This window comes from Platalea leucorodia (genome assembly GCF_965183815.1).
Source record: "Platalea leucorodia genome assembly, chromosome: 12".
NCBI lineage: Eukaryota > Metazoa > Chordata > Aves > Pelecaniformes > Threskiornithidae > Platalea > Platalea leucorodia.
The window spans coordinates 5,742,876-5,769,006 of record NC_138834.1 but is presented as its reverse complement, the minus strand read 5'-3'; the positions used below and the strand labels follow the sequence as shown (position 1 = coordinate 5,769,006).

The following is a 26,131-nucleotide window of genomic DNA, read 5'->3' as shown; positions in this document are numbered from 1 at the left end:
CGTGCTTCAACGGACATGGCAAGTTTGGGGTCCAGCTCTGAGTGTTCAGGCTCCTTCTCTGTTACTTTGCATGCATGTGGTCTCTGTTTTTTCAGGCTTTCTTCTCTTGCCCTGAAATCTTGTAGTTGCGTGAGTCCCAGCAGTCTGGCTGTCCCTGCAAGCTGCTCCCCAAGTCAGCCTCTAACTATTTTCTTTTCTTTTGTCACTCTTCATTAGCTGATTTTCTTCCTATATCCTTGAAGCCTAGCTCCTTTTAATGCTAACTAGAAATGGTCTATCATCTCGAAATTACTTGGACCTTGATTATGATTATTCTTCTTTTTAGACACTATAATTTTGGGCAATATGTGGACTGGGAAACTTGGTTCTGGCCCTGATGCTGTTGATTTTGAAAAGTTTGCTTGGCCTTAAGAAGCCCATCCTAAGACAATACTGATTAACAGAAAACAAAACAAAAATGTGAATCACATCAAAACTAAAGTTTGCAAGAATGATGTTCATTGAGCTATTTGGATTCTGTGCAGCAAGAGCAGACTTGAAAGGCACTTGGATGCATTTTCCTGCCGTAAACCAAACAGGTTCTCAACTTGAAAGGTACTTGGTTATTGCTGATAAAAGACGTGGCCAGTAAAAGGCAGAAAGATACACTGGGAATAAATAACCTAGTCTATAAACAATTGGTATTTGTTATATGTCTTTGTAATGCAGTGTTTTTGCAGACAAGTGTACTGAAATTTCAACTTATCAGATTAAAACAAAAAAAAAGGTAAATAAATTCTGCTTGGGATGGGTGAGATAGTGTTCTGCAGGGTAATCACTCTCCTCCGAAAGCGCTGTGGGGATATGTGAGCATGAAGAACCGCTACGCTCACAGCAGCCCCGAGCTGCTGAGAGGCTGTGCTGGATCCAGCCAGGTGCCTGCAGCGCAGCCCTGTGCCTGGTGGCGTTGAGACCCTGCCCAAGGCTGGCTGCCACTGGGGGGGACCCATACGGGCACGGGGACGAGGGCAGCAGCTGGTTTGAATTGGTGCTGGTGGGGTGTAGGATGTACACAGACCCTCCTTCAGAGGGGTGTGCTTGTGGCTGTGACTGTGTGATGCGGTGACGGACAGCGTGTGGTACCAGGAAGCACTAACAGAGAAGCCAAAGTCCCCTTTGCCTTTGGTAAACCTGAACATCAGCACTGCTTACAATTAGGCCTACCTGCCTTTTCAGGATCTGGCTTTCAGAAGTTAACTCTGACGGTAGTTAATCATTTGGGCTGGAACAATCCATGGGCGGAGAGATTGGCGCTGAATTATGAAACTTCTCTCCCTGCCTTCACCATGGATTTTTATGTGCTGTGCCAAGGAAATCAGTGCAGCCCACGCTGCCATGGGGATCTCTGGTTGCCTTTCCCTGTTCTCTGGGGTTCCACCTCGGCAGTCCCAGTTTACAGGCGAGCTGAGAGGCACCCTTGGCAGCGACGTGCAGAGGAGCTGTGATCTGAACACATGTTGTTGTGCACTGGAAGCAAAGAGCTGGGTTTGAGGCACCCGAAATCATGTGCCTGAGATGGTGGGTGAGGTTTTAGGCTTTTGCCTTGTTCCAGCTGTGGAGTTGAGCAGAAGCCTCACTCAGCCGTGTAGGGAAGGTCCAATAAGGTTAGCTGAGCTCTGGGATGCAACGTGGTGAAAGAAAAGCAATGAAGAAATCGGCTGCCTTGTGCTCAGGGCAGCCCGAACAGTGCTGGAAACAAAGCACTGATGGGCAAGGAGCAAGCGAAGCAGTGACTTGCAGCTCCCTGAGTGAGCACCCGATTTGCCTCACCCTGAGCAAGGCTGGTGGAAAAAGTCTAGCTGTATGTAGGCTGTACCCTAATGTGAAGCCATCAGCTGTGCAGCCCTCGGCCATGTCCTCCCGCTGGAGCTGTGACAACCCCTGGTGCTCCTATCCCCAATATGGTTGTACAGGGAACCCTAATTCTTAAATTTTTTGATTGCTTACTTACGTAACCTTAAGGTTGTTTTGGTTTGGTGGTGTTTTGGTTTTTTGTTGTCGTTTTTTGTTTTGTTTTGTTTGTTTGTGTTTTTTTGTTGTTGTTTTTTTTTTTTTTTTTTTTTTTAAATGTCACCTTGTGACATTGATACAGCCTTAATTTAGGAGCAAAAGCTGCCCTAAAATGGAGTGAAAGTCCTGGATTGATGTCAGGTTTTTCAGTGCGGCATCTGCACACGATTGTGTCTGCCATTCATTTGCACTTTGGCATGATCCAGCAGTGTCTGAAATGAATGCCAGAAGGAGAAGTCGGCGCATGGTTCTTCTTTTTTATTTTTAACTGATATTTACATACAAGGAGGATTTCACAGACCCCCCCGGCAGTATAGCAACCTTGCAGAAAATAATCTGCTCTGTGGCGTGTGTTGTCTTTGGAGAGCTGCAGAGGAGCAATGAAGCCACATGTCCGTGTGGAGGGGCTGATAAGCAGGAAAAAATCTGTGTAGGCTCCTGCATGTGGCATATGAGACGCGTCTTCCTGATTTTTATTTCAAACCTTTTGGGGTAGAGCGGAAAGGGAGGAGAGGAGAACCAGCTGACTCATGTTCAAAACGCTCTTCAATGTTGATAGGAAAAGCAAGGTTGTGTGGTGGTGCATGAGGCATTGGGAGTGACTGATGAAGCACTTGGGCCAATATATCCCACTTTTTTTTTTTTTAAAGAGGTGATCTCGCTTCTGTTTTCCAACCTCATTGGGTATTAGGAACCATCCATCTCACTGGCTCCCGCTCTGTCGCTGTTCTGAGTTTAGTCTCAGGTCAAAAAGTCCCAATAACCCTGGCAAGCGTGGAAGGCAGAAGGGCAAAATGCACTCTCACATTCCCAACATACAGCTTAGCCGTGTTTTTCCAAGCGGCATTGTTAAAAAGTGGATATGCTTTAAAAACATGCACAATACTGAAGCCCCAGTTTAATTGCTGGTTACAGATGCTGCTTTTGATCCAAGCTAAACTTCTGAGCCAAGCTGAAGTTCTTACAGAGAAGAGTTTGTGAAATTCTAAAGAGGAGGAAATCAGCATTAAAATAGCGTTTGTAGAGAATCTTAAGCAAAATGTGCACTTTTCAGTAAAGGCCTTTGCATCATAAATTAGCAACATCTGTCCTCCTATTCTATATGTTATTTCCTCTCCAAATCCCCTCCAGAATCTGCCATTTTTCAGAAGTATTCTTGGATACATTGAACCGTGGTTGAAGATGCTTCATAAAATATGCATAAGCACTTGTCGCTTGGATAATGCTTCATAGTACTTGCCACTGTGCTGTATTTTAACAAATTAACCCTCCAAACATGACTGATACCCATGGTGAATACAGGTTAGATTTCTCAAGGGCTTGGTGCCCACCATAGGTGGCAAAAAGCTATTATATTTGTCCCCTCCTTTGTGGTGGCTGTGGACTTTTTCAGAGGGCTCTTAGCCCTTGCGTGTGCCACCATTCTGAAAATCTGCCTGGGCTTGTTTCCTTCTCTGGGGTGCAGGCTGAGAGCCCCTAAAAATCCAGTGGCAAGGGCCACATCTGACTCACAGCTGCATTAGTACCAGGTCTTGGGAGCTACACTTGGAGTGAGTCAGAGCCAAAACTCACAGGTTTTCTGCAATCTGCTGGAAGGGCAAGTCTGCTTTTGCTATATTGTGCGTTGGAAAAATAACAAGGGGAGGAATTTTGGTGCAAAACTCGTCAGGTTGTAGCAGTGTAGGGGTTGAGTTTAGAAAAAAAACCCACGGTGGAGGGGTTGAATGGTGCGGGCTCAGCTCTGTCTTGTGAAGTGTTGAATCAACCTGAGCCTTGACTGGAGGAGAGCAGGGTTTATTGCTTCTGTGGGGTCAGAAGGATGGTTGTATCCCTGTTACCTCTCTGCCTGTGGATGTTTGACTGTAGGTAGAGTTACCTGGAAAGCACTCCAGGTTTGGTCGCCTGTGGTCAAAGTGGTTAGTGAAAGAGAGAAGTGTCATGGGGGTGTCATCAGGCAGGACCTTCCTGCAGTAAATCCAGCCTTTAAAGGCAAAGGCAGCCCAACGGCTGATGTGCCACGCTGCACTGATTCACGGTGAACCACACGGACCTTACAAGAGTTGCAGGTGGCATGAGTCTCCCGCCCAACATTTTCCCCCTTTTGCCCACAGGCAAAGACTGCACTATTATCTCCTGTGCCATATCCCTCATGCCAGGGAACAGCAGCGTTGTTGCATTATGTAACTGCACATTAGACTGTTGCATTTAATAACACTCTACCAGCAAATTTTAGAAGTCGTTCATTTTGTTGTAATGGTCTCAAAACTGTGCACAGGTAAATAAGTGTACCTGTATTTCTAGTTGTGAGTGAACAGGCCAGTATCAGGACGAGACTATATTGGACCCAGGAAATACTGTTGTAGATGTGTGTTCAGTTCTGAAAAGTTGCTGCTGTTTTTGTACAATATATTGTGACTGGTAAGATCTGAGAAATTCAGAGTATAGAATCATAGAATTGTTAAGGTTGGAAAAGACCCTTAAGGTCATCGAGTACAACCATTAACCTGTCACTGCCAAGTCCACCACTAAACCATGTCCTGAAGCACCACGTCTACCCATCTTTTAAATACCTCCAGGGATGGGGACTCAACCCCTTCCCTGAGCAGCCTGTTCCAATGCCTGACTGCCCTTTTGGTGAAGAAGTTTTTCCTAATATCCAACCTAAACTTCCCCTGGCGCAGCTTGAGGCCATTTCCTCTTGTCCTATCGCTTGTTACTAGGAAGAAGAGACCGACCCCCACCTCGCTACAGCCTCCTTCAGGCAGTTGTAGAGAGCGATAAGGTCTCCCCTCAGCCTCCTCTTCTCCAGACTAAACAACCCCAGTTCCCTCAGCTGCTCCTCATAGCGCTTGTGCTCCAGACCCTTCACCAGCTTTGTTGCCCTTCTCTGGCCACGCTCCAGCACCTCGATGTTCTTCTTGTAGTGAGGGGCCCAAAACTGAACACAGTACTCGAGGTGCAGCCTCACCAGTGCCGAGTACAGGGGAACCATCACCTCCCTGGTCCTGCTGGCCACACTATTCTTGATACAAGCCAGGATGCCATTGGGCCTCTTGGCCACCTGCGCACACTGCTGGCTCATGTTCAGGCGGCTGTCAACCAACACCCCTGGGTCCTTTTCCGCCAGGCAGCTCTCCAGCCACTCCTCCCCCAGCCTGCAGCGTTGCCTGGGATTGTTGTGACCCAAGTGCAGGACCCGGCACTGAGCCTTGTTGAACCTCATACAGTTGGCCTCAGCCCATCGATCCAGCCTGGCCAGGTCCCTCTGCAGAGCCTTCCTACCCTCCAGCAGATCAACACTTCCACCCAACTTGGTGTCACCTGCAAACTTACTGAGAGTGCACTCAATCCCCTCATCCAGGTCACCAATGAAGATAGATAAGCTCTGAGATAACCAGATTTTAGAAGGATGTCATATGGTAGGATAACCTGTCAATCTTCCCCATAACGCTGCCGATGTTTTAAAGGGCACATTAACTCTCTTGGTTGTTTCAGGTGCAGAATGTGCTTGACTGCTCGTAGAGAAATAGGGCTGGGAGGGAACGTGAAGAGTCATCTAGTCCATGCCTCTGTCCCAAGGAAAGCTCAGCTCTGCCTATGAAATTCCTTGCAGATAGCCTGTCCTTGTGGACTACCAGTGATGCAGACCCTGTAAAGCTTCCCAGGCAATCTGTTCCAGTGTTTCACTGTTCAGCAGATAATATTGAAGGATAAAGTCCAATCCTGGAAAGCTCCTAAGTGTGAATGGAAACATTTAAAAATCAATACTGTGCTTTACAAGGAGAAAATAGGTGTGCAGTGACACTGGAGAGAGATACCGGGCAGATTTAATGCCTGATCCAGAAGTCATTACTCAAGCAGAAGTTTCATTTTATTCCTAAATTCTTTTATTTCTGCTTTACTGACTTAATGGCCGCATGCATCCATTAGCGGCACATCCTGTGCTTTGGGCCACGCTCAGGCCAGCTTTGGGGTGGGCTGGCTGGCATTTGGGCTATTTGTTACGAAACCACCACCAAGTGTCCCCTGCTGTAAGTATTCAAGTGGGATGGAAGCTGTCATCGTTTCAGGGGTGAGCAGGACAGGGACTGCCCATCCTCAGTCCCTGCATAGAGATAGTCTTTCTCGGTGACCACCGAGTCCCTGTGTTTCCACATACCTTCGTGTGTGGCCAGGCTTTGCTTGCATCTGTTCTGCAGGTGGAAATACCTTGGAGGTGTCTTTGTGCTTCCCTGATCCTTTGGCCCCGCTGGACTAGGCAGGTGTGATGAGGAATTACGTGGCAGAAGGGAGAAGCCAGCTCTGAGCTTCACTGAAAAGCCAGGCTTTGCTTTTTGGAAAACACATTGCAACTACTGTAAATCAAAGAAAAGAAGGCAGAAAACGTGGCGCGTGTACTTTATGCTACACTAGTCACTGAAAGGTCAGCTGGCTTCATACGCATTAGTAACATGCATAAAAAATTAATGAGTCTCACTAATTGGTTTGTTGTGGTGGAATTTTATTAATGAGACACAATCGATTTTTAGTTCATGCTAAAAACATAATAAAGTGCAGTGAAAGCTGGTCTTCACACATTTCTGGTTCTCATTGATAAAATGACAAGATTTGACGCTGGTGTGGGCTACGCTGTCGGAGACAGCATGGGCACAGCCCCAGAAGTGGGGATTATGCAGGTCTGTGGTAGGGCACGAATTCAACCTTCACTGCCTCCGTTCCCCGCTGCTGCTCCGATCGCCCGAGCGCCCTGATGCTTGCCCCGATAGCAGTACTGTCAGGAGCCCAGACTTCCCGGGACTTAATTTCCTGCTGTTGTGGGATATCTTTATATTCAGAAGGTGAAGATAGGCTTATTTGCTTTACAGGTTTTGTAACGCTTCTTGCTTTTGGAAAATTAACTAGTTTGGGTCTTTGTTGCAAGCTGTATGTGCTGGAAACATTGTGATTAAACGTTCAGGAAAGAGTAAGATAAGGCTGTTGATCAGTTAAAATTGTATTTTTCCTTTTTACTCCTACACTTAGAAGATATTTTTGTTTTTATTACAATCTATCCAATTAACTGCATGAATAAATATACTGCATTTCTGAAAACTAATACTCCTGAAGAAAACTGCAAACACATTCTGTTTAAAATATGATAATCTTTTGTGAATCCTGCACTTATTTATGTTCAGACAACAGGCCTCTAAGACACTAGTGTTATGAGGAAAACAGGGTGAGCTCTAGGTGTAAAGAAATTGGTTGAGACAAAACCTACTTGCAGTCCGTGTCAGGGTCCAGTTAAACATCTGTACCCCTCCTGGTGTGAAGAGACGAAACCCAATAAATCCAGACATGAGCTAAGAATAAGAGGAAGAATGTTACCTCTTCTGGGCTATCATCCGTTCCCTCGCACATACCTCCAGTTTTTGTGGACACGTGCTGGGGAGCTCCCTGGCATGTGGACCTTGCATTCCTGGGTGGAGTTGCTTCAAATTTGATGCTTTCCCAACTGTGCTGTAGAGCCTCTCTCTCGGAGTGTGTTTGACAGCCGGGTGTCCCTGGAGCCTGGGGTGAGGGAGAACACAGGATCCCTCCATGTGCAACCTTGTGCCCTCGTCAGATGTGGTTATGTAAGTAGTGCTCTATTTTCTGGAGGAATGATGTGCCAGGCACATAGGGAAGCATTGTGGAGCCCGTATCTGTATTAGTCCTTTATACTGTAATTTTTCTTCTCCATAACTTACTTGGAACTTGTGGAGAATTCATTTGGTTGCAGACTTCGGGAAGCTTTGATGGATGCCTAGCAGACAGGTGCACTTTTCCTTGCCGAGTTTCAGAAAGACTTCTGCAGCATCCTTGTTCTTCAAAGCAGGTTGCTGACAAGCAGTCAAAGTGCCACATTATGACGGGTGGTCACTGCTAAGGTTAAACCGGAGTTTTGTTGTGGTCTTGCATTAGCAGCTTTGATTGACAAGTTCCCCCTCTTGAGCTAATTCACCCTCCGTCTTCATGTTTCTGTCTCGCCCAGCCTTGAACTGAAGGCTAGGACGGCAATATCAAAAGGAAGGTTCATTTATAGTCTGGTGCCTATAAATATTTGGCTCTTAAGTTTCATCTAAAATTCAATGGAGATGGCGAGGTTCAAAGGGTGTGTTTGAAAGGTAAAGGGCTAGCAGTTTTACTTTTTATTAAGTAAGTCTTTATTTTCCTACTCTTTGTTTGCCTTTTTGAAGCTTGCAGCAGGCTTCTTTAAGAATTCTTAAAAGTAGCGGCTCTCAGAAGGGACTCTCAGCAGATTTTGGGGTCTGGTGATGGAATTTTCCGTGTCAGGCAACAAAGGATGCTGGTCTGAACCCCACTGCACAGAGCAGTATTTTCTTCTATTTGCAGTTCTTACAAATTTTCCATATGAGTAAGAGTGGCAGAGCATTCCTTGAAGATTAGCCAGGAATAGGTCTAGAATAGGCTGCCTTTGAGAGGCAGTCCTTCCTGTTGATTAATTTAGCATCCCACCTTGGTGATCCAAGTGTACTCGGTGTATGTGAGGTGTTGAGTGAGTAAAGATGGCAAAATAAGTTGGTTTTTTTTTTTGCCAACAAATGGATTTGCAGTGCAGGGGGCATCCCAAGCTGTTACTCCATATCCAGCATTTCTGTGTAGAGGCAGAAATGCCTGTGGCTTGGTACGTAAGCCTTGTTTCTGTACTCTCACAACGGGACAACTGAGTCATTCAACTCCTTACCCTGAGCTGAAATGTGGAGATGAGACTGTGTAGGTGGTGAGGGTGCCTGCGTGTCCTCAGTGGCTGCTCGGGGTGGCACTGGGAGTCTTGGTGGGGATTTCCCTACCTGCTGCGTTTTGTGTTCTTTCTTCTTGTCCTGAATTAAGCCTTTGTGTCTTGTCTCTTTGCTGATGCATCGGACTGGCAGAGCAGTGGTATGGATGAGGCAGTGGTTGTGCTTCAGGGCTGAACACAGCATGGTCCCTGTGTACTGATGGGAGAGGGTGTCCTCCTCTTGTTGTCTCATGCCTGGTTTCTCACTCTGGCTGAGACCTGTGCTTGTGCCTCAAGTGGGAAGCAGGGGAGAGAATCAAACTTCTTGCCATGAGGTCCAAGTCCATCAGAATAAGGGCGGTAAAGTTTGCAGAGGACAGTCTCCACCCAACTGGTATGATATTTGTCATCAGTCAGATATTGATTTTTATGCTCGGGCAGATGTTGAGGCCAGCAGATAAATATGCTGCCTGAGAAGTTATCTAAATAAATTTTCCAGATCAAGGCACTGTGCAGGAGACGAACCAAGAATAATTAATGTCAGAGTGCCTGGGAGAAGCAGCTATTCTCCCAAAGCAGGGGGAGAAGCAGAGGTGGAAATGGAGGTGAGGATGGTCCCAGGTAAACTGGTGCAATTAGTGCTCAAGACTGGCAGCGTCTGAGGAGCTTTAGCTCCGAGGGAGGATGCGGTGCTGGTGGGACCTCTGGGGCAGGAAAGCCTTTCTCCCTACTGACCTAGGTGGGTTAATGGCAGGACATCTTCATCCGAGGGAGGAAGGAAAGGCTTCAAAGTGGCTTTTAGCTTTTTGGACCAATGATTGATGATTTTTTTTTTTTTTTTTTTTTTTTTTTAAATTAAATGAGAATAGTAAGTTTTCAGTCTTCGTACAGTCAAGCTTGGTTCCTGCTCCTGCAGCCTCCTCTTTGCTCACTGCTCTTCCCGTCACTCTCTCCTGGACTGTTGCCTCCTGCTTTTTCTCAGGGCTGTTTTCCCTGCCTACTGCAGTCTCTTTTCTCCATGTGCTGCTTCACAAGCCCAAACCTGTCAGGTCTGAAGAGTGTGAGCCTGGGCTCTGTGTTGTGCCTCTCCTGCTATTGGCATGTTCCCCCTAGAAAAGCATCCTGCTGCAATTGAGCACTGTGGCCTCAGTCTTCACCCATGGGTGTCTAAAGGGAGTGGGCCCTTTCCTTAGCATCCAAGTCAAGCCCACCCCAATTAGGGGAAGTGGGAAGCATCTGCATTTCCTTTAGTGTCAGTGGGGGCTGCAGGTATTCAGGCCCTTTTGAGAGCAAGCAACTTTGAAATGTGTGCAGAAGTATTGGATTTAATTCGTTTTTTAAGTACTGGCATTTGAAATTTCTGGTCTTGCTGCCATGTGTTTGTCAGTAGAATAAATATAGCGGGGAACTTGGATGGAGACCAGTTTCCCACCAAGCTTGGGGGTGTCTGGCTTTATGGATCCCAGCCTCCCGGCATGGCCCATGGCAGTCACTGAAGGCTTGTTAATTCTGAGAACCAACCTTGAACGAAATCCTAGACTAATATTTAACTGCATCCCTTTAAAGATTCAACTTCTACTGTTGGCGTTAGTAGATTCCTGGCAGTTGCCTCTGATATAAATTTGAAATGCTGATGTTACAAATGAGCTTTGATCCAAAGTGCTCATCCTGCAGGTGAAAGTTTTAGCTCATAAATTCATTAATTGTGAGATCATTATCAAAATCAATATCTACCATTTTTTGCATATTTATTTAACAGTTGCTCCAGATTTACATTTCTGATCCATTGTGGGTGTTGTCTATATTTTAAGTCCGCATACTACAACGAGGTTCCTGTCCCAGCTCTGAAGGAAAATATAGGACCAATTTTAATGACAATGTACAATTGTACCAACATGTCCCAAAGCCTGGGGAAACCTGTCTGTTAAAAATTAATGGAGTAGGAAGTCCTGGCATAAAGTAAAGCCTTGAGTGAAATTCCATGGCTTCATGGACTGTTAATTCTTTATTAGGTTTTCCTAAGACTGAGATAAAAGGCATTTTATCTTTTTTAAGGTTTGCATTAACATGTCATTGAGTTTTATAGATACATTGATCTTCATTTGGCTAATCCAGAAAGGGTAATAGAAATGTGTGTTATATGCTAGAGCAAAGATAACTCCATAGCACTTCAGATTTTTTTGTTATTTTTATTTATTAAGTTTTCTTCAGATACAGAACTGTGGTCAATGTCCAGAGTTGTGAAATTCAGCTCACTGTATATTTTTATTGGCTATTCTGTCTAAGTTTCTCTCTTTCCTTTTTCTTGATGTTTTTTTAACTGCCTTTACTTTCTAGCTAATTTGGCAGTAAGGTTGATGTGTCTTCACTGAAAACTAGCAAAGAGGTTTGGCAGTATTTTTTTAAAATACTGTCTGTGTCTGTGATGGATTCTTGGCTTTCTTGGCTACCTGACAGGCTTTTTTGGTTTTTATATTTTTTTTTTTTTAAGTGTATTCCAGTCTGAGATGGAGCAATGAAGTGTATCTTTGGATTCAGAGAAAGGACCTGAATCTGACTGATGTCAATAGTTCTTTTTTCTGCTGCTGCCCATGAACAAATATTAAGTGCTGGGTCTGCAAATTTACAGAAAAATGTACCATGCTGTAGGATGTAGCTGGGACAATGGCGGTGGCACACGGAGTGTCCAGGAAGATAAAGACAGTTCTTAACTCCTTACCCTAACAGTGAAATCTTGGCTTGGTAGAAGTCAGAGGGACTTTGGCAAGTCAGGGATTTATCTCTGCTCTTTCGGTCAGCAGCCCTTGGTGATGGTTATTGCCTCGCGTAGCTCGGGAGGCTGCGTCTTCCTGCCGGGGGCTTTTAATTGCGCCTGTCTTCAAGAGAAACGAATCATCCTCACCAGAGTCACTATGTGCATTTATTACGGAAGCCTCTATGGAGAAAACTTTATTAATAACTGTTGTTATTAATGAAGATTGTGCAGTGGTTGGTGTATTAGCGCTATGTATGAAGGTGTGTGAAAGGGGAACGAAATGACAAATGATTTTTGTCTGCTCTGTGTTGAAACTGTACCTCCTTTCATCAGTTCTGCATGTGCATAAGCAGGGCCAGGGGAAAAAAAGGAGGTGGCTATGGATCTCTGCAGGTGGAGAGAGCTCAACCCTGGGCTGGATGCTTGTTCCCAGCCTCGTCAGTTCTCTGCACCTTGACAAATGGGGGACGAATCAAGCACCGAATTAAGTCCCTTGTGCAGCACAGCGTGACGATGACCTTCCCTGCTTGTTAGCTCTGAGGTGGGAAATCTTCCCTTCCTCCACGTTGGATGGACTGCAAGGGCTACATTCACAAGCAAAGACTACATTCACAGCGAAAGGGCACAGGTCGGTTGATTTTGGAGATGGTCCCCTTCATATCAGGGGTTTATTTGATCCTTTCCTTGCCAACCAGTCTTGCCAAGCCGAAGCGTCAGAGCAGCTTAGATCTCACTCGTTTCTCATCTTCAGCTCCCACTCTTGCAGCCTCTAGCAAATGCTTATTTTAGCACCAGCTGGCTGTGATCCCTTTGAACTCTCTGATATGAGATTAAATGTTAATTTATTACATATCATTATAGGATTATATGTTATCTCTAGGATAATGGAATCCAAATGTTAGAATAGCATGTTTGAGATTTAGTGCTTGCACACATTTTCCTCCACTCAGGAAACAAGAATAGTTGAAGGCAGAAGACTGAAGAAGAGGTGAATTAATCTGACTGATCACAGCTAGCCAAGAGCTCAAGCCCTGGAAGAATATAGCCAGAGATTCCTAATCTTTTTGCAGAATTCAGAAGAAGCGGAGAAGTTGTTGATGGAATTTTCTAAAAAATAAATAAATATGAAGAAATTGTTATCTGCTTTGGGTGTTCCATGGGCTAAATCCCATGGATAAATTATGCAGTGTGAATTATGTGCTCGGCTCTAGTTCTAAACGCCAGTCGAAACAGAGTGCTGAACTGACCTGTATGCTGAGTTTTTTGCAGAATTTTATTCTCTAGGCTATGGAGCAGTACTGGATGTAATAAGATATGACTTGAACTTGAATTGACTCAAACTCAAAGTGCACTTGTGATGTTTCCACGCAAAGGTTTGTAGGAGATGCCACTAAGCAGAAGGTGAGCATGGCTTTTTTGCTGCTCCCTCTTACTGCCCATTACGGCAGCTTCGGCTGGGTAAATGCTGACATTGAGCTGTGATGGAGCTGCGTCCTCAGCACGTACAAATGCTGGGCTGTTCCCATGCGTGACTGCTCTGTCATACATGTGCAAAATCCTGGGCTGGCTCTTTGGTGAGCTGAGGCAGTTGTAGGTGTGAGTTTGCAGGGTCTAGGGTGGGAGCAATGCTGCTGCCTTTGGCAGGAGTGGGACAGGCTCTGTATTTAGAGGCACGTAGATGAGATTGGGGTTGATGAAGTCACACTGGATTTACAGGGTCTTATTCCAGCCAGAAACTGGGCTTGTGTTAATGTAAGTAGTGGCCCAGAGGAGCAGGGGACAGCTGTTTGTATTTTTAACCTCTGCACTAGATTGTTACTGGTCCAAATTCAATTCCTGTTTCTTAAATGGCTCATTTTCCTTGAAATAGCTGACAACTACTACTACTACAGGCTAACCCTATGCATAAACACTCCTGGTGTAGACTTTCCAGATCTATCAATCCTCAGTCTTTTTCCCAAGCTATTACCGATTGCTCTCAGTGAATTGTTCCAATTCAGAGGTAATAAGGCAAATTGAGAAACACTGCTATAAATTAGCGTGCATCCAATTCACGCCCTTGGAGTAGTTTATCCTAGTAGGTGAGCACTTTCTGCTCTGGTCAAGGCACTGGCCTAAACTAATCCTAGCCTAGTCATCATCCTAAACTAATCGTTGTGTTGATGATCTGGAGTTTCCTAACTAGTATGCTGGGTTGGGCTGTGATAGTGATGCTCTGTGACTCTTTCTCAATTTTATAGTTGCCCTGGCATTGAGAAGGGAATTAGATCCAGCTTTTTGCCTTCTCAGGCAATCTCAAATCTGATCTAATTTACTTCTCTTGACTCTTGAAGAGTTCGAAAATGCTGTCAGCTAATTCTCATTATCTTTTATTACCTTAATATATTAATATAAGTGAACCACACAGCAAGTATGACCTCATCCAACTTTGTTTTTTGGTTGAGAGTTTTTATTCTTTGCCTATAAGTTAATAATTGTCTGTGAGCAAGATAACCGTATTTGGTGCATCGCAGTTAGAAAGCCACAATAAGGTTTCGCTTTCTTTACACACCAATATTTTGACAAGATCTCCTTGAACTGCCTCCTCCAGAGCTATTGGGAATTTTCCTTGTGCTTAGAAAATCGAACTCTAAATTGCTAATCGGCAACAGACAGAGAAACAAACACCCAAGAAGTCCTGGGTGAGGCTGCAGGCTCCTTCTCCTCTCCCCAAGAGGAGCCCTTCTCCACGTGTGAATGACAAGCTGCAGCTTTTGATCGTTGTAGTAAGAGAAAAGCAGTACGGAGGGATGGTTATTTTGTCCTTTCTGACAGCATCTGCCGTGAATTTGTAAAATATGTCAAATGTGTATTCATAACGTAAAATAATGCATTCAAGCGTGAAAAATTAGGCTTTGTACTGATACCGTGATGTGCTTGAGCAGGACTGTTTCAATAAGCAGGGGAGCAGGGGAGGAGGTCAGCAATCACCCAAGGAATGCAAAGCTCTCTTACTCTGTAACAAATTAATGGAGTTGCTCTAGGCTGTTGTCATTCCAAAAATAAAATGTTGAATTAAGTAAAGGGATCTGAGAGAAAACAGAAACTTCTGTTCTGCATATTTTGGGTGGGGGGGGGGGGGGGGGGGAAGCTGTCATTAGAAAGGAAGGATTCATTATTTCATGTGCCGTTCCCTGAGAGGCAGATATAAATTGATAACTTAATGATGTCTGAACTGCAGAACTAGGCCTGTGTGGTTGCGCCTGTGAGAGTCAGAGAGCACATATTGCTTTGGGAGTCTGGTTAGTGTAATATTGGTTGCCTGTGAGAGCAATGCAAAGTGCAGGTTAAAGATTGGGTTCAGAGAAAAAAGGCACAGATATCCCTGAACTAATAGTGGTGAATCTGTAAAGCCATGGAGCTTTTTCTGAAGCAGCTAAAAGGCTGGGTGGCCTCGCAGGTCTCTGTCCTGAAACTTTGCAGCTTGTGCTTAAATTTCCCAGTGGGAAAACTCCCTGACTTAGTGAGACTGCACACACGCTTGAAATGATGTATGGGCATGCGTGTTTGCAGGGTAGGGACACAAATCTTGCTGGAGGCAACAGCCTGAACCTCTGGAGTTCAGTGGGGAAACCTAAGTAAAAGCTGACTTCTTCCCACAGACCTAAACGCTGCAAATATTTAACCAGGAATTTAACTATCTACATTGCAAACAGTCCTCAAAATCAGCATATGTAATCAGGCTTGCTATCCAGTGGCAAATCCAACAGTGATGGCGAGTGAAATGAGAATTGCTCCCAGTGCCCGGGCGGAGCTGTGGGGCTGGCGGCAGACCCGGGACGTCACTTTGCGTGCCTCTGCGTCCCATTTTCTTTTATCGCAGTCCCCCAGCGGGGCTGTGCGTGGCGTATACTCTTCCTGGGATTACAGTCACAGTGGGATATGGATGAGTGCTGGTAAGACAGAGGATTTTCTGTGCATTCAAGACATATCTGTGTTCTTAATAACTTTACAGAGGTTTTATTGTAAGCTGCTTTTGTGGTTTCCCGCGGCTGTTCGGGCCCATCGGTTTGGAGCTCGTTTCCTCCAAGAGCTTTGAAACAACAGGATGGAGAATCCAGTGAAAGCCCATTGCTCTGGAGAGAGGCTTTTGACCAACCTTACCTTCTTCTGACAATGCCTTTGGAGAATCTGCTGCCAGCATTTTAATATCCTGTAATTTCTGGCTCATGTAAGGAATTTTTCAATATCACCAAAGGCAGAAGCTTCTGTGGAGAGAATCAAAACTGCTATAAAATGAGGGACCTGTGTAATGATGCAGGAACGTAGAAAGCTGTAGTATATAGAATTTCAAGTTACTTTGCTTCATTTTGTCTTTAGGTGTAATACTCGAGGCCATTGACTGCAGTCACAAGCTGGGGTTTGCAAAGAGAAACGCAGCCAAGATCCAGGTCCTCCAGGAGCCAAGGGAGAACTGCCAGGGGAGGGTCAGCCCAAACTGGGGCAGCAGTCTGCATCCAAGCTACTACTGCTTAGAGGAAAAATCGAAAATGCTGAAGCAGATTTAGGGAAGGATCCTTTTGAAATGGCATTTTTTTGCTCCTTAAAATGGGAATGCAAGCAATGCAGTCAGCTCTGTGTTTCTCTGTATCGTTTTAATGGTGAACTCAATCTGGGAGTAATGGCAACCTGTGTTAGTGATTTGAGGAGCAAAATAGGCTTCCTGAAAATTTGGGAAGTGGAGCTGAGAGGGACTTTCTGTCTCCTGGAAGGCAGCTGTGCCGTGGCGTCACGGGGTGCTGTTTATACCAGTGCCCCATGTTCCCTGCCCACTTCCTTTTGGGGGGCCATTTGCTGGGGTTGTGAGGCCACTTACCCCAGTCCTTCACTGCTGTACCAGCGAGTAACTTTGTGAGAGATGGGGATGCACTTTGCTATTCAACCTTAGCTGCTTAGATCAATATCTGCAGCGGGAGAGTGATTTTAATAAAAGGACTCTCTCTCAGCTTTCCTATCTCTATGACAGATAGACCCCAGCTAACATAAATCCTGGCCTTTCTCCTGTCAGTCTCTTGGCTTTGTGTGACATAGATGTTTTGACACTGAATACAAATATTTCACAGTTGGCTAATAGTTTAGAGCATATATTTAGGAGATTTACTTTTGCAATCACCTGGTGCCTTCAGTGAATGTGTTTGCCTTGTAAGGCCTTTCTGTTGTTCAGAGAATATATCCACACACTCCCATACACATATTCATTTTCTGTTGTTTATGAAATATCACTGAGGGGAAAATGAGCTTTGCTTCGGATAACGGTAGTAGGGAGCCCTCTCCTAACCTCCTCTTTAGCAATGAGAACCTCCAGTAGCCGTGACAAACCTTATTTATCAGGTCTCAGGAGGGTTGCACAGGGGTTTGCAAGGCTGGCAGCTGGAAGCATCAACTCTGCACCGGCGTAAGGAGCAATGCCAGGGCCAGTGCCGTGCAGTGGAGAGCTGGGTGAGAGGTCTGGCAGCCCTGCTGTGGCCCCTGGGACTGTCACTTGGCTTAGCTTCACCCGGGGTGGCTGTGCCTCTCGACTCCCCCCAGAGGAAAGGTGTGCTGCCTGGGTGTGCAAATCACCCTTCCGGAGTTGGTGGTGCCCTGGGTTTCAGGGTTGGTTTTGGCATCTCCACCTCAGCCGAGAAGAGCTGAGGGGTGTCTGGAAGGGAGAAGGAGGTTTTAGGAAATCCTGACGCTGCTCATACCTGGGGGTGGCACCTTGAGGTGGGCTGTGGTGCTCATGGTTTGTGCTTACGGGGTTTCTGCCCACAGAGCCACAAGTCGTGCAAAACCTCTGTGTGTGTGTGTGCACGGCTTTAGCAGCCGTCTCGCCCCTCCAGGTAACCAGAACAGAAACCCTCCTTGGTTAATCAAGTGTTTTTAAACTTCAGTTTAGCTTGCAATAGTGGCTCTGTCATTCAGTTCTTTCAGCTGATGAATTCGTGACCTTTAGTCACTGTGCTAATGCCTCTAATTGTAACTGGCAGGACAATCTCCCTGTTGCTGTTGTATGAGAGATGCAGAGAAACTCGCCAAGAGCAGCCTGTGACTTTTAACTGCCGTATCAACACCCCTGATTGAAACTAAAATGGCAAGTTAGGCCAGTGATCAGCCCAGCAGAGCAACCTGAGCAATTGCAACAGCCACATTAAATGAGAAAACTCCTGGGCGATTTCCTCTCTTGGGCACCCTCCCTGCACTGAGGTTTGGGCAGTTAAAGCAGCTTTGTCAGTTATCTGCACCGAGGTGGCCTTGGCTGTGCTGAGTGTGATATGGAGGAAAACTCCCTTCTAGCACTCAGGGAATTAGTCTGGGCTGGAAAACCTTAGTTCTGCAAATACCTGTATTGCCTCTGTCAGAGGAGGCGGGAGCTGGAGACGGCTGATGGAGACTCGAAGGAGAAACCCTGTGAATGTCTCATCTCATTTCTGCTTGGTTTTTGGAGAGGGAGTGTTTGGTGTCCCCCTGCTCTCTTCGTGCTCACACTTTTTCTCTGTACATTCACCCTCCGTATTTGTTCTGTGTCCTTCACCCATTGGAATGATCCCCTTCTTAATGGAAAGAATATTTTACACCTATGAGATCTGGGCAAGAACTTACTGGCGCTTGGGAGGCCGTGAACACCTGGCTTAGGAACACTGTTATCCTGTGCTTTGTACAGTCCGTGGATGGGACCACGTAGTCCTTCTGTACGACATATAGGTAGTACTATGGGAATATATTTTATCTAACTTCTAGCTTTTTCTATCAGACATATTTGAATAAGTGTTTTTAACAACGAAGACTTTGGCCAGAAGCATGCGTGTGAGAGTGAGGCAGAGATGAATAAGTAGAATACGTGATGACATAAAGATTTTATGGGGTATGGGGATGGGCACATTACTCACAGATGGTGAAACCATCCCAGTATGTTTCAAGAAAAGCTATTTTAGGGATGTTTAAAGAGTTTTTTAAATTTTTTTATTGTGACTATTTTTTCTGTTACTTCAGCCCATAAAACCAGGTGCCTTAGTTACCATGTTTCCTGCTGTACAGGGTTCAGAGGGAGCAATAAAAGCCTCTAAACCTTACATGAAATAGCCTTCCTACAGTTGCAGATGTCACAGGTTTAATGTCCTGTATCTCAGGTCCTTCCAGGCCTTGACATGATGGTAGCATTTGGAGGAAAGGGGATTTCTCTTCTCCCTAGTGGAATAAAATTTCCGCTTTATAACCTATATAGGTGCTGCATCTTTGGCTCAGAAGCTGTGACAAATTTAACTATAATAGCCAGTGTTAATGATTCAGGAGGAATTTGCACTCCTCAGGGCTGGACAGCATAATTTTGGGCAATTTCATATTTGGGCAGGAATTGTGCTCAAGTCTGGTAGTTCTCAAAAAAAAAAAAAGATGGTGCTGGGGCAGCAGAAGGGTGTCCTGTCTAGGAAAGTTAAACCCTCGTGAGAGGTGAATTTAAGTTGTTGCAGTGGTGTAGTGCATTACATACATACTTTTATTTCATCCATACATACTCTTATTTCATCCTAATTGTTTTGTTTTGTTTTGTTTCAGACTGTGTCACCTTTAAGCTAAAAGAACTCCAGTCTTTGGAAGTAAACATATCTGCTTGGAGAACCATTCTGGTTCAGCTGTAGCTTTATACCTGATAAAATCTTCTTAGGCAGGCAAATCCGATGTCTACATGGGCTAGCATGGAAATCAGAGGAGGAAGCACAGTAGCTTTGTTGCTTGGGTTGCATGCTATTCCCTGGCTAGGATAAATGTGGTCTGTTTTGATAAACAAGCCTGAACTCCTCCTTCCCAGTAATAAAGTTGTTAACAATCATCTTCCCAGAGAACGGCAATAATGAGGTAGTGGCTTAACAAGGCAGTTCCTCAACCTTTTATAAGTAGAGCCTCATTTCCTTGAAAAAAAGAATAAATCTCTGATCTGCTGGGTATAGTGCTGCTATAAGGGTTTTTATTTTCAACTGAGTCAAAAAATCAGGGTAAACTTTGGGTATTCGTTTAATGCATTTACCCCATTTTGTTTGTGTGCTTGCGTGTGCTCGCATGTGCTTGTGTAATGTTGCGTCGTCTTGTTTTGCAATTGCTTTAGGGATCCCCTCTGAGGTGTCGCAGATGAGGGGGCGCAGATTAAGAATGGCCGTACCAGGTCAGAGCACAGATCCATCTGGCCCAGCAGCCTGTTTCCGATAGCACCCAAAAGCAGGTAGTTGGTAGGAAAGAGTAAGATCAGGCAAGCACAGAGGACGCTTCCCCTAACCATGCTCTCAGCAGCCCGTGGCAGAGGTCCTGTCTTTGCATAATGCTGATTTAAGGAGTGCAGTGAGCAGCGTTCTCTCTGGAGTCCAACACTTCACCTGCTTTCCTTGCCGGACTAATGGCAGTTTTGAGCCTTTTTGTTTTTCTCCAGTTTTCCAAACTTTTGCTGATAGAGAACCCTGAATTAAGCTTTAAGCCTTTTGGGTATTGGATTACACTGCCTCACTCCTTTCTGTGCCAGCAGTGCTGGAACTGGCATGGGATGCTAATCCTGCCGTACCTATTCACTCAGTCGTAGAGGAAAATGTATGAAAACAAATTGCTAGTCCAAGCTAAATTTAGATTTATTCAGTTGGAGTTAATTATAATCTTTATTTAGTCCCAAGTGATGCCTTCTTATCATACACTTATTATAGCTGAGAAAATTAATTTTTATTCTACCATAAAGGTGAATGTAATAATCTGGGTTCAGGGAAGGGATTACTTTAATAAGATTTATAGGCAGCCTTTCAGACAGGACGGTTTTATTACTATCTGTAGGTGGCCTTGCTGTACGTATGTCTTTCAGTATGGGTGACTGTGCAAAATGCATGCAAGCTAAAAACTGTAGTAAGTACCAGCTCAGAAACTTCCACATCCAACTTAATTTTTTGGCAGTGGTAAGCGGGCAAAGCACTTGACTTGCTTTGGAACACAATAATACAATTTATTACTGAACTTGTGGTCTGATCAGGGGTTTCATTCATATGCATGGTTTAATTTTGCACTGAAAAATGTATTTTAGTAGACAAAAGATTTATGAGGCTTGAGATGTTGCTTGCAAGCTTTCTGGAAGCAAAGTGATGGGCAAGCATAGGCATGCAGTGTGGGAAGAGAAGCTTCAGTGAAGAGTGAGCCACCAGGTCTGATGGGCCAGGACTCCTTTGCCCATGGACATCTAAACCTCCAGCGTGCAGGTCTGCACTGGCCACCTTTAGCAGTCGAGTTAACGGATTGAAATAGGCTCCTCCCAAGGGTGTTTTATCACCCCTAAGATAGGAGTGTGTAAGAGACGAGGAATGAATTCTGGAGATACCCTTTTCTGTGATTTACTGAAAGGGGAGGCTGGAGTGTGTGCTGGGCTCAGATACCTGTCTAAGGTGAGACGGGCCGACTCCCGCGGAGGGTGGCCAGAACGTGTAGCTGCAGTGGAGCTTGGGTAACAGAAGTTTGACTGAGACATTTGAAGATAAGTACGTGAGACATTGTCCCAAGCCTACAAAAGTTAATTAACCTCTCTTCAGTTTTAGCTGTTTGGATTAAATAGACTTCCTTTTTTAAAATTGCATCCTTTTTCTTTTCTTTCAAAACAAGCTGCCCAACTAGCAATGTTTTGTAAAGCGAATCTCTTGTCTCCACAAATGTGTAATCAAGATTGAATGTAAGCACTGTAAACTGGTTGTGAGTCCTACATCAACTTACATCCTTACATCAAACTAGGATAAGAAGAAGAGAGAATGAGAAAAGCTTAAAGGGATCCTATCATCTTTTCTCATGCTACAGTTTTTGTATGTTGACAGCTTCTGGGCTGACTTTAATTTAATGTTAAAAAAGTATTGGGAACTCTTCTTAGCTCTTTCCTGCAGTGTCCTTTATATCTTCAAATTATCTGTTACAGTTGAAAAGACTGTTCGTTATTACGTCTTTTTTTTTCTGTGCCAGTGTGGTTCACTCTCTAACTACCTCAAGTACTAAAGGAGTAAGGCTTGTTTTTGAATGGTAGGTGATGCAAGTTGTTCCTCAGTGGGACTATGGAGGGTTTTTCTCCTCCTTTTCCTTCCTAGTGTAACACTGAGGAGATGAGTCACAGGATGGACTCTAAATGTGGGAAGTAAACAGTGACATCCTCCTTTCATGGTTATTTTATTAAATTTTGAATGAGTCAGGGAGAGCACGAGGCGGGTGCTCATCTAGGCTCCTTAAATCCTCGCACATCCCAAACTTATCCTACTCATAGTGCTCAAATGAGGTCTAAACTTGTGGTAGATTTTCACACTGTAATCATCCTCCTCATTTTCCTGCTGCCAGGATTAAGAGTCAGAGTTTCCCCAGCTGTAGCCAGGCCAAATCACCTTGCACAACCTCTCACGGCTGGGGTCCCTAAATAGCATCAGGTCTCACCCCTTGCATGTATGAGAGAAAGTGACCCACACAGCTGGTACGGAATTAATTATTCTTCTATAATTTATCAGTTCCAGAATAGCTTTCCTTGTGTAGACGCCCTATTCTGGGATACAGTGTGTTTTTATTCAAGGAGAATGCCTGCATTTCCAGAGCAAAATAATTATTATGAATAGAGCCATTTTTATAGTGGAATAATGTACATGTGTAGTTTGGTCTTTATGGTCTTTAGTGAGGGCTGGTGGGAAGGGCTGGCGATTTTTCTCCTCTACAGACAAGCCATTGATTGCCTCTGGATGAGTCATGGGTAACATCATAGCACTTACTGGCACCACATTACTTGAAATTATTCCTCTTTTACAAAGAGGAGTGTCTGTATGATCTCATGCTACAATTGTGATGATGCTGCAGGAAAGATGAATTTTAACATTTTCACAGCTTTTCCACAGGTGCAGGATTGGCTTTCTTGTTTGTTTTCAGAGAAAAAGGATATTGAAAAAGTTGCAATTTTAAACACTTCTTGTTCCTCACACCTCCAACTTCAGAATTACTGAGGGCTTATGGAAGACTTGGCTCCTGTTAAGTAGTTAGCTAAAGTAGAGGGAAGATTTAGATGTGAAATTTGGATTTATGCTGCAACAGGAATTATTTTCCTTTTTAGTTACAAAATGATTAATTTTAAAGACTTTCCTCTTGCTACAGCTTAATATAGATGCATTAGTTTTTACTGCTGACCTGCCACTGTCACCACTACCTTCTAGTAGGATACTTGTTTTGCTCCTTATTAAAATGTATGAAATCTAAGAAATGTAGCTTGGATGAAATCTTGAGTTACATGAATGGCAGATTTTTATTGCACAGTCTGCCCTGTGGCTATGGCTTTGCATGTGTCTTAGTCCTGTGCTGCTTTTTGTGTCATCAGTTCAGGGTCAAGTGAGATTAAAAACAAAAGCGATGGATGATTTTATGGTTAAATAAAAATTATCAAGACAACAGAAAGGAAGCTTCGTTTGAGGTCTGAGCTGGTCAAAGTAAGGACCAGGAAGGAGCATCTCCCTGAGGCAGAGCATTGCGTGGTTGGTTATGTGCACGGTGGCTTCCTCTCTTTCTCTGCCCTTCAGGGACATCAGAAGGGTGTTTCCTTTCTGTCTGCACTCTCAGAGTTTGCAGGATGAACTGGGCTATGAGGCTGTTGCCCAGCTCTGGAGAGAGGGGGTTTGGCATAACATGGGAGCAATGAGATTTTTACAAGTTGACCTGTTGCTCTAGGGGTCTTGGTATTTAGCTAGTCCAAATAAGTGTTTTAACAGGGGCAAAGCACTTGCTGAAAAACTGTTACAAGGTAAAGTTATTTTAGAAATTCAAGCTAAATATCTCAAGTCATATCCAACAACATGTTATTTCCATACGTCTCCCCTCAACGCCCCTGATGCCACGGTAGTCTGAGAAACAGAGTGTGTTGAGCCTTTGAGATAGCACTGGGCTCCGGGGATGCTTGTTGGGCCTCTGTTTACTTTTCTTCAACTCTTGCTCTCTTTAGTTACATAGTTAGGACTAACCCATGTTCTGATCTAATTTTCTGCCCTCTTTTGATCTTGCTGGAGTGCTTATTAATGGCGCAGTTGATTTATTAGTCGCTTTGTTGCACCCCAGAAAGCTGGAAATGTGTCCTGTTTCTGATTGTTACTGTAAGGAGATTGATGCTGTGGTGCTGACGTCCTGAATTAAAAAGGCGGGGTGTTGGTCTGCCATCGTATGAAGTATTTCTTTTTAGATGTTCCTACAGCGTCATAAAATGCTGCTAAATTCAGATATCATATTTTGTTGCAGGCTTGTTCTAGGACAAAGCCTAGCCCTGTCTACTGGTGTTTATGGCTTCCCATATAAGCTTTCAGACAAAATTTGTGTCTCATTTTGTTTGAGTTACAGCAGGCTGATATCCTAGTCCTCGTACTAGTTCTGAGAAGAGGCACTGAATGTTGCCACTGTAATGAAATGGAGGAAAGGGAAGAACATACCTTTTAAACTTCTTGTAAATCACTGCTTGAGAGAGATAAAATATCTGCATAAGGGATGGTGGTGGGGGAAGTCCTATAATGTAAATGCAAATGCATTTAAGCCTTGCCTCATTTTTAGTTTCTCTTCAGGCTCAGGAATGATGTCAGTGTTTAAAGCGCCTCTGCAATCTGGTGCGTCCTGGGAGAAGGCAAATTTTAGCTCTTCTCCCAGAAATCAGAGGGTGCTCTTGCTGCTGTGTGTCCTTTGCTTATCTGTATGTCTGTGCAATTTTTATGGTAAATGCAACTTCTCAAAAGTATTGCTTTCAAATGTAGTTCAATTTATCTACAGTTAATCCACGAAGGTGCTTCTCTGCATTTGACTTCTCAGCAAAGAAACAACACCCTTCCTCCCCTCACTGCCTTGGCTTTCACAGGAGCAAAGTTCACTTTCAGCAACTGAGTTGTGCAGTTGCACAACGGCACGGCAAGCCATGCCGTGTCAAGGTGCTCTATAAATAGCAGAGCAGTAATGGAGCTGCTAAAACATCCCTTGGTGACTTTGGTTCTAGAATCAGCATTGATCTTCTCCTTTCTCCCTTCTCCTCCTGCTATGAGCAGGACGAGGTTTGACCTGCAGTGCGTTTCTCGAGCACTTTGTTACTCAGTGGTGGGATAAAAGCATTGGGGCTCCCACAGAGTGGCACAGCAAGCAGTAGTGGGGCATTGCCTGACCCCCGCTAAACGGTGGTCACCAGCCTCTGCTCTTTGCCTCCAACCCTGCTGTAGGTTGCTGTGGGTTCCTTGCCTTGTGCAGCCTCCTGTGCCCGGTGCTAACAGGCAGCGGTGTCCATCTCTGCTACGCAGCACCTATTGCTTTCCGTGGTGTCTGTCTCGCCCGTGCCTCTTGCCTCTGGCACTGCTTGTAGCTTGGTTAGCCTCTTGTCTGGAGAGACTACCTCTGTCTTCTTCCAGAATTGCTTATTAGCGCTCACGCTCTGTGACTTCCCATAGAGGACTGGGGTCTTCAGTTTCTGCATGCTGTAGGGGGTGCGCCAGCTGCCCATCGTTCACATCGGAATGAAAAGAGATGTGGAAGGGGAGGGCTAAAGTCAATTTTCTCCACTAGAAAACTGGTTGTCCCCTGTGTGAGCTATGATACCATAGCAAGCTGGCCCAGGTCAGTGCTCACACGGGGAAGGGAGAAGAAAGTTCCTCATCATCTGGGTTTCTGCATTTCAGCTGGATGCCCAGGTCCATGGCTGCGTGCAGCTGGGGGAAGGTGTTGGCTGCACTGGTGTGTTATGAGAGATGGGCTGAAATGCTTATGCATGGGTATAAGAAACAAGAGGACACCCAAGCAGGGCGACTGCGTGGCAGCTGCTCTGAAAGTGCATTTGCTTGTGGAGCTGAGAGGAAGCCCTGGTCTGATCCTCATGTGGACTAGTGAAAGAGGAGACCGTTGCTACTGTTTCCTGCTGAGAATTATTTTATGCTTTTATATATTTTGCATATTTACTCATTCCCACAAAGAATATTCCAATGGCTGCAGAAGAACCTTGACACAATTAAATACACAGCAAAAGTAAAGGCAGAAGTATTGTAATGAAATGAGAAGCATTTAAACAACAGTAGGTAATATCAAGCCATCAAAAATAAATGAGCAGAATTTCAGCTGAGAACAAGAGTGGAGCAAAGTCAAATGGATGAGATTTGCCCTAGAATCTGTCTTCGATAAGTGTAGGCTTTAAAAATACACAACCTGAAAAAAAAGCTTAAATATTAGAGCTTTTATCTGTGCTAAATTGTGGCTGCAAGTATCTGAGTCATCTGGCTTGTAAGAGGTGTAATTGTTTGTGCGGTTGTCGCGTTGTGTATCTGCTCTCCCCAGTCCTGACAAACAGTAAAATCGCTGCTAAGCTTCAGCAAGAGACAACGAGAGCTTTGACCTTAGGATCTGTCATTGTTCCGTTGTTATCTCTGCGCATTATGGAACTGCTTCATTTTAATTCATTTGGTTTCTGTTTATTTCTTCTGTGGCGGTCCCAGGAGCTTGCATTCACCGGCTTTTTGTCGAAGCATATGAATTGTTAGTTTGAAAGACCCACCATTTCTTTCTGGTAGAAT

At 44.7% G+C, this 26,131-nt stretch overlaps 1 protein-coding gene across 1 annotated transcript in view; it reads left to right on the top strand.

Moving 5' to 3' along the window:
* The window catches only part of TMEM132B (transmembrane protein 132B), a gene marked incomplete at both ends in the record, with an annotated part of 254,308 nt that overhangs the window by 42,733 nt on the left and 185,444 nt on the right, over window positions 1–26,131 (top strand). The window lies entirely within an intron of this gene.